The following is a 9912-nucleotide window of genomic DNA, read 5'->3' as shown; positions in this document are numbered from 1 at the left end:
CTGCGGCTTTAACAAAAGTTTCATGTGCTACTGTATATCGAATTATAAAGGAGGGCATTACAAATAGACAAAAAAGAAGCGACTTTGGACTACATCGATCTATTGAGCAACATCTTTTAGGTCCCATTTCAGAAACCATTTATAATATGTTTGCAGGTAATATTATACCCACACTTAACCAAATTTTAGCTGAATTAAAATCTAAAAATATTATTAATTGCTGTAAATCAACTTTAAGAAAATTTTTACTATCAAATGGTTTTAAGTATAAAACAATCAATAAACGACATACTATAATGGAAATTTAATAAAACGGCGTAATGAATATTTGGAAAAGATAACCGAGTACAGAAATAGCGGAAGAAAAATTTATTACTTAGGTGAAACGTGGTTTGACACTAACGAAACAATTGGCAAAGGTTGGAGTAATGACAATGTAAAGTGCAAAGTTAATGTACCACCTTCCAGGGGCAAACGAATATGCATTTTGCATTGTGGAGGGGAAGATGGTTGGGTAACCGATAGCTTACTATTAAGTGCAAAAGACATTAAAGACAGTTGTTTGGACTATCATCAAGATATTACGGGTGAACTTTTCGAATCGTGGTTTAAAAATAACTTATTACCAAATTTAGCAGACAACAGTGTTATTGTTTTAGATAATGCATCATATCATTCTAGACAACTTAAAAAAATTCCGAATAAATACTCTAGAAAGGATGAATTGCAAGATTTTTTATTATCACAAGATTTATATTTTGAAGATTGGTACACTAAAGACCAATTAGTAGAGGTACTTAATACAAAATTATTTGTAAAGGAATATATTATTGATAATGCAACAAGTAAAAATGGACATACAACTTTAAGACTACCACCATATTACTGCGTTTTAAATCCAGTAGAGTTGTTATGGTCTCAACTGAAATATAATGTGAGACAAAAAAATGTAAGTCCAAAATGTTATAACACTGTCGTGAAACTAATAGATTCTGAATTTAAAAATATCTCTGAGGATAACTGGAAGAAAGCAATAGAGCACGTAAAAAATATCGAAAAAGAATATCTTAAAAACATTCCTGTTATAAATAAAATTATTATCAATGTGGAGAACAGTGATTCAGAGGAAGAAAGTGACGAAGTGTAATACCAAGACAACTTTCTCTCAATACTGAGCTTACCCGGAATATTTTCTTACATAATCAGGTGTAGGGATTATCAACATATGTTCAACACCAAACTACTGCTTCAATTTTTTAAGAAAAACGTGGCCTTATTATGAACACTTCACTTATTGTTGCAATAAGTGCAAATCTTTGAAAATCAGTTCGTAAGAGAAAATAATAATGTAAGTAAGTGTTGAATAGATAAACTTTTAATTTTTACTTCAAGGTTTTATAAACTATTTAAATAAGTATATATTTTTTTATCTTTCACTACCTACCGTTCGCTCAATTATTAATTAGTTTTTGTATACAAACCAATTATTGTTTGAACATCTTATAGAAAATGCATTGCAGAAATATGATAAAAGTAATTTAAACTTACACAAAATCATCAAGACATAAAATTAAGCTTTGTTTATAACAATACAAATTTATAGAACCAATTTCTTATAAAATATACCATATTATGTTTCATATACCTAGGTCGGTACTATCCTGTTATTCGTCGGTCATAGTGCTGCTTATCGCATTTTTCTCAAATAAATATAACCGGATAATAAATATAGGCTAATAGTATAGTAGTAGGTACCTATCTATGAATGCTCTATGAAAATTAATTTATTAGCGACACCTAATGCATGCCATGCCGGAAAAAATATAAACTAGGCAACATCGTGGCAGACATTTGACGTCAAATGTATGCATAATATATAACAATTTTTTCGTATTCCTATTATCCTGTTACAAAATCTTCCAAACAGGTTGGATTTTCTCCAAATGATCCCCATTTTTTTTTCAAAAATTATTTTAAAATCATATTTTTATTTATTTCATTTAACAGTAACAATTTTAACGCAGAACTGTGGCGATTGGATAACAGATGGCGCTTTGAGAGCAGGAAAATAATTATTATTTTATTAGTTTATTATTTTATTACAATGTAAATAAACTGTTTTAAGTAGGTATATTTAGTACAGTACGTTGTAAATATAAATTAATTGTAAAATATTAATAATAATATTATACAAATCACTTAGATTTTCAAACTGACTATATTTCTTTATTATGTACTTTCTTTAAAATTGTAACACACCACCATTTTCAAGGCGTGTCCAAGCTAGTGATGAGAGTAGTGAGGCACAGACGGGACCCTAATTTAGACGATCTCCTCAACTCTCTGTTCTCCTGACAGTAGATTTTGCAGAGAGACGACTTGCCGTTCCGTTTTATTTCTCAAATATATCTGAGAACACGATTTTTATGAAAAATTACAGTTCAATTTTTGGTGGGAGCGGTTTCGTTCGACCGTTGATTGAAATATTGATATGGTCCAATACCTCAATCAACGGTTCGACAGTATAAATTTTGCCGAATACGCTTCTAAAATTTCAATCATTTGTCACTAGATGTCGCTAATGTAGTATTTAAATTTTTGGGCACTTGTCCAATTTGGGGGTCGCGGTCGTTTCCCCAACTGTCATCAATACGACTAACTTCACGCGTAACTTTGATAAGAAAATTATAAAAAAAATATGCATTGAAATCCAGATCCCGTAATTTTTAAGCGTTATAAAGTGAGTACAAAGACATAGGTACACCTGGTTCCAAAAAAAACTGATACGACTCTTGAAGCGTATTTTGTAGAAAATTGAGCAGTGTATTTTGAAGGATAAATACTTAATATTTACATACTGTCAATGTCACTGCCAAATCTTAAAATTTGTCAGATAGCTTATTCTGTTCCACGGTTATTAGACTTTATTATTAATCTTTATTATTAATACTTTCTCCGCAACTGAGAGTATCTTATCAACTGTATTGTTTTTAAACAATAGATGATAAAATAAAAATATTGACAGTTCAAAAATGTGAACATTATTGCATTGTGTGTGGCCTAAGTTTGGGCTGAAAACTGAAATGTATTACATTTTTACAAAATTTTGGAATATGTTTAATTACGTAGACCAATTTTAACAGTTGTTTTCAATACAGATTTCAATCCTATACAAATAGTTTCTAATGTCTTTTGATGTCAAATAATTAGGGAAGCTGGAATTTAACAGTTTAGAATTTTCCATTGAGTTAATGAACAATTTTGACGCATGTCAAAATTCTCAATTTATTTTAATTGTATTCATTTTCTTCGAATCCTGAGAAAACTAATAAATATTTTTGAAAAATTTAAACTCAGAATGAAAGACTACATTATTACCGAGGGCTGAAAGTCCCTGAAAACTTCTATAATATTTATTTTAATAAGTTACAGGGCTGAATTGAATATTAATTTGTTTTGTTGTATAATCCACGTTTACAATAATTATGTGATCTATTTGATGTAAAAACTATCATTTAGATAGTTAATATAAAAGTTTAGATAGATTTAAAATAATATAAACATTTAGACCTTAATAATTAGTACAATTTATGAATTAACATAATATGCAATCAGTTGTTTGTTGTTTGTTTATATTATTATTTGTATGTCATACTAAATATAATGTCAGATCAATCAAATACACTGCTCAACATGATCAAATCTTACTAAGAGTCGTATCAGTTTTTTTAGGAACCGGCTGTACATATTTCTTTCTTTGTAATTACAGCTTCAATTTACCATACACTTCTCGTAGACTCTGCCGATAAGGTACCGTACACTTCTCGTAGACTCTGCCGATAAGGTACCGTACACTTCTCGTAGACTCTGCCGATAAGGTACCGTACACTTCTCGTAGACTCTGCCGATAAGGTAGAGTCGTGTTGGGGAAATATCCGCGACCGCCAATTTGGGCGCGGCCCAAAATACTGACAACTTATCTTATCGACAATACGACTACAAGAAGTGCAGGGTAAATTGAAGATGCATTACAAAAAAAGATTATGTATGTCTTTGTACTCACTTTCTAATGCTCAAAAAATTACGGGATCTGGATTTCAATGCATATTCTTTTATAATTAGGCAATCCAAACCACGTGATTTTTAATGACAGGACGTATGGCAGGCAATTCAGCGTTGCCAGAGTTGTTAAAATTGTACCAATTTGATACAATTAACAACCAAACTTTTGATACTAAAGTCTCCTAAAGTAAAAACCTAAAATTTTGTGACATAAGAAATTTGCTTCAAATAATATTAAACGACGTTTTTTTAAGTTTTTGTACAAAATGTGTTGGTTTAGTACTTTGTGTCACTATTCCAGTCATTCCGGTGCATTTACAAAAATTTCTCTGGCAACACTGCACACAAGCGATTTTATTGGATACTTTATTTAAATTAAAATTTCAAATTTAAGATACAATGTGGTATTACTAAGTACCTAAAATAATAAAATATATATTACCCCGATGATTTTACCTAAAATCTATTTTAGGGATGCTCAATATTATTTTTTATTAAACTTATAAAACATAAAATTTGTTAACCTAGCTTTCTTCAATCTTCCAAATTACTTAGTTAAAACTTTTTAACTACTTATTAAAGTTTATTGACGTAAGCAATATTTGTTACTATGTCACAGAAGTATTTAGCAATACTTACATGGACATAAAATACGAAAATTACTTTAAAATACTAAAATAACACTATACTATCATATGCCTTCAATGTATTGCATGCCAATCGCCAGACATATTGGAATAGTTTGACAGATCGTTGGATTCCCTAAATTCTCGTATCAAAGTTGCGCGTGAAGTTAGACGTGTATCGATTTTGGGGGCGACCCATTTTATTTGGGCGCGCAACCAGGTTTTATAACCTTAACACTTCTGCATTCGTAACTCGTTGGATCCATGGTATTTCCAAAATTCTTTTATAGCACCACATCTCAAATGCTTCCAAATTCTTTGTCATCTACTTTCAGTGTCCAGCTTTTCATTCCATAAACATAGTCAGAAAACACGTAGCATCTTAAGGCTCTTATTCTCAGCTCCTGAGGAGGTAACAAACATTCTTTTCATTTTTATAAATGCTTTTCTTGCAATTTCGATACGTGTCCTGATTTCTCTATATTGGTCGTTGTTTTCTGTTACCCAGGTTCCCAGATATTTGAAATTATTCACCTTTCTACTTGTTTTCCCTCGATATCTAATAGCCTTTCTACTAAGTCCAGGATAATAAGGTTTTTTCCATGACACTCGAGCAGCCAGAGTACTGAAGCGTTTTTTCGACAGGTAATACATGGATAGCGCTTATCAAAAAGGTACCAACAGCCATTTTGCAGTTTTGAGTAAATTAAGATTAAAGATTTATCAGTTTTAAAAATCGGCATTTTATCATTTTTTAGGTTTCTCAATTTTTTTAGGGGAAAGATTGAGTTTAGATATTTGTCTTCTATAAAAAAATTTAATAAAATAGTTTTTCTCTTTTTTGTAGTATGAAATGGCGCTTGGTTCTTTTTTGATAAAATCTAAATAATGTATATGAATCTGTTTAAATACTAATTTTAGGATTTGGATCTTTTTATATAAAACTACTGTTTACTTGGATCCTTTTATTAAATAACAGAACATTAATAAGTTGTTCGTACCATTCAATTATAACCTTTTTTTAATAACCTGTCAACATTCATTAAGCGTTCATTACATTTTAATGTACATTTACACTGAAAGTCGATATATGTTTTTGTTCCTTCAATATTCCTTTCAGTGTGTAGTGTTTTTTGTTACCGTCTTTTAATTTTTTTTCTGGATTTACAAGACTGTCCGGGATATTTTGCAAATCCCCCTTACTTTAGTCGACCTGTTAGACGAGTGTGGTGTTGTGGTTCGTCTTCTTTTTCATCATCTTGTTCTTGGTCTGTAGAGTCAAATCAGACTCATCAGCTTCTTTCATCATTTTATATATTTCAGCACTTCTTAAAGATGATGATTATCAGAAGGACTTTACGAAAACACGTTAATCAAAAGAAAACCAAATGATTGAAATGAAGAATGTCAAAAGGAATCCTAGCGACATGCGACATGATAAAACTGTCGTCGCTTGGATCTGTTTAGAGATAAACAGAGTCCTATAATTCATAACACGCAACTTGGTAACCTTTGCCAAAAGAGGTCTCTGACGTTTAGTTGGTGCTTGGGACTTTTTAGATAAACAAAGTTTAATATTATCGGCCAGTTAATGTAATTAAGTCAGAAATGGCAATTTGGCGCTTGGTACCTTTTAGATAAGCGCTATCCACATATAAGAGCAAATTGTAACTATTTCCTGCGTAGGATCTGGCGGCCATTTCTATTTATAAACAATTAAGTGTCAAAAAATGGCATTTTTCCCTTTTTTTTTCAAATTAATGTCAAACAGTGAAACTTATGGTTTTTCTAGTACAAATATCACAAACCATACATACTCATAGACGTTTCACGTAAATTATCAAGGTCAAGACAGCAAATTAGTTACCATTCCAATCCAGAGATGTCGCTGTCAGTCAATTCTCTTGTCATATTTAACAACTGACAGTTGACAATTAAATTAATTTGTTATTTACTTTTTATTTTACAGTTTGTGGCTTAATTATTTTATTATAGTGGTGTTACGTTTTTAATTAGATTTAATAACAATTTTATTCAATTGTATTAACCTCCTTTCCGTTTTATGAGTAGAATTTTTAGTTTACATTGATCATCCCGTGTTGTGTTTCTCCACATTTAAAAAAACATTATAATCGATCCTGAAACAGTTTATTCCAATAGACAAGTGTGTCATCAACATTTCCGGCCATCATATTTGTGTGTCATCAACATTTCAACATATTTTTGGAAGTTTGTAAAAGATTATAAGGTAATATTTATCTAAACAATCATCCTACAAGATTCTTTCAAAAATTTCCATTCAACTCAATATCAGTGCTTTCACGTGACACATGGCAGTAGTGTTTAGCATTTTGAAAACAAATTGGAATATTTGAAGTTTTCAGTAAAATATTGAATAAATCATTTAATTGTCTTTCTGTTGTTTTAATTTCCTGTGAAATTTCATCAAAAATCCCGCAAAATTTATAATTTGAATTTCCCACCTAACTAAAATTTGTCAATTTAGTTCCCATTCCAATCAAGAGATGGCGTTAATTCGATCCGAAAGATTAACATGGTCGTGAAACGTCTATGAGTATGTATGGTTTGTGACAAATATCTTTGAGATTATGGAAAAAGTTTTAAAATGACGTATTACAAAGTTTGATACACTCACTTATTGTTAATATAATTGCGAAAAAAGGTCGGAATTGCAAAAAAAATATTTCGCAATATCTATTGTAAAAATTAGTGTATAGCTTTCAAATTTTTGTCATATACGGGTTCTTTGGTGCTTAATATGTGATAAAAATTTCAAAGCGAATTGTTTAAATTTTATTCAAATTGTTTATCCCAGAAAGCATTTTTTTTGCAATAACATAAGTCAGAAAAAGATGACGTTAGAACCATTCCACAGGTGTCAAATGAAAGATCATGAGCTATATTTTCAACTTGGTTTAAAAAAAAAGCGAATAAAAAATTCATTTATTAGTAATAAATAATTATACAAAAGTATCGTAAATCTTTCCTTATAAACTTTTTATTTTGTTATATAAGAAATCATTTATATTTATTACAATTTTTTATCAATTATGATATAAATAACATTACTTGGTAGTTGTGCACTTAAAACAAAGTAAAAAAGTAAATTTTTTGGAAAAAGTTATTCAAAAAGTTTATAAAGAAAAATTGACGATACTTTTGCATAATTATTTATTACTAATAAATGCATTTTTTATTCGCTTTTTTTAAACCAAGTTGAAAATTTAGCTCATGCTCTTCCATTTGACACCTGTGGAATGGTTCTAATTTCATTTTTTTCTGACTTATGTTATTGCAAAAAAAATGCTCTGTGAGATAAACAATTCGAATAAAATTTAAACAATTGAATGAATCGCTTTGAAATTTTTATCACATATTAAGCACCAAGGAGCCCTCAATTGACAAAAATTTCAAATCTGTACACTAATTTTTACAATAGTTATTGCAAAAATATTTTTTTTGCAATTCCGACCTTTTTTCGCAATTATATTAACAATAAATGAGTATATCAACCTTTGTAATATGTCATTTTAAAGCTTTTTCCATAATCTCAAAGATATTTGAACTAAAAAATCATAAGTTTCACTGTTTTCCATTGATTTGAAAAAAAGGGGAAAATGCCAATTTTTGACAGTTAATTGTTTATAAATAAAAATGGCCGCTAGATCCTACGCAAGAAATAGTTACAATTTGTTCCTATAGGTATTACTTGTCCAAAAAACGCTTCAGTACCCTGGCTGCTGAAGTGTCACGAACAGGGTATATTTTTGTCTTATTACCCTGGCCTAACTGTGTGTTGCTTAGAATTAATCATGAACTTGGTTTTTTTAACGTTCATTTGTAGACCATATTTTCTACTGACTTGATGTAATCTATTTACTAATCGTTGCAGTGCTACTAGAATTTATGCGAATATGGCAGTGTCGTCTGCGAATCTTATGTTGTTTAAGATTTTTCCGTTTATCGATATACCCTGTTCTTCCTCTGATATTGCTTCCTTAAAAATAGCTTCGCTATACAGATTGAATAACAATGGAGACAACACGCAACCCTGTCGAACACCTCTTTTAATTTCTATGCTTTCCGTTTCGACATTTTCGATTTTAACTTTTGCTTTTTGATTCCAGTACAATTCACAATAACCCGTAGATATATCTCTGTCCACATTCTTTTCTTTTAAAAGTTATATGAGTTTCTTATGTCGTACTCTATCAAAAGCCTTTTGATAATCTATAAAGCAGACATAGAGATCATGGTTCATATCTAGTCGTCTTTGTGCGAGAACATTAAAAGCGAACAGAGCCTATCTTGTTCCTAGTCCTCAGTCCTCCTCTGAATCCAAACTGGGTGTCATCTATATCTCCTTCTATTTTTTTGTAGTCTTCCGTGTATTATTTTGAGGAATATCTTAAGTGTGTGGCTTATTAAGGAAAGTGTTCTATATATATAACAGCCCTACAGGCCTTAGAGGCCCTTGGCTTCGATAGTCTTGACTAATTTCTTCCACTTTTTTCGGTCCTGTACTTGTCCTCTCCAGTCTCTTGTACCCGTTTCTTCTAGGTCAGTCCGGACGGCATCAAACCACTTCCTTCGTGGTCTCCCTCTTCTTTTCTTCCCTTGTTCTCCTGCTGATAAAACTCTTAGGACGTTTCTTTCTTGTGGCATTCGTAAAACATGGCCCAACCATCTAACTCTCTGTGCCTTGATTTTCTGAGTTATTTTAGGTTTCTTATACATCTCCATTATCTCCAGGTTTGTTCTTCTGCGCCATTCCCCGTTAGTCTCCTTTATACCCCCAAAAATTTTTCTCTCCCAAATCTCTAGCTTCTTTTCTACTTTCTGGTTTATTGTCCAAGTTTCACATGCATACAGCACCGTTGGTCTCACTATTGTTTCATACGCTCGGATCTTGGCTGCCTTGGACACGTTTTTTGCCTTCAACAGTGCGTTTAATGAACCTACTGCTTTGCTACCTTTTAACAACCGTTTATCTATCTCTCTCTCTCTCTCTTCGTCTCCTCTATTTGTAACTGTGACTCCAAGGTACTCAAATTCAGTTACTTTCTCAAATTTATAATCCTTGTCGCCATATTTGTTTGCTTCTTCTTCAAATTGCTTGAACATTTTTTGAAGTTCTATTCTTGAACGCGTCAGAAACAAAGTCGTCTGCAAAACCTATACACTGTTGTCTTCTGTTAAGAAT

The sequence above is a fragment of the Diabrotica virgifera genome, chromosome 3 (genome assembly GCF_917563875.1).
Source record: "Diabrotica virgifera virgifera chromosome 3, PGI_DIABVI_V3a".
Taxonomy (NCBI): Eukaryota; Metazoa; Arthropoda; class Insecta; order Coleoptera; family Chrysomelidae; genus Diabrotica; species Diabrotica virgifera.
The sequence above is the reverse complement of the archived record's forward strand: the minus strand, read 5'-3'. Positions refer to the sequence as shown.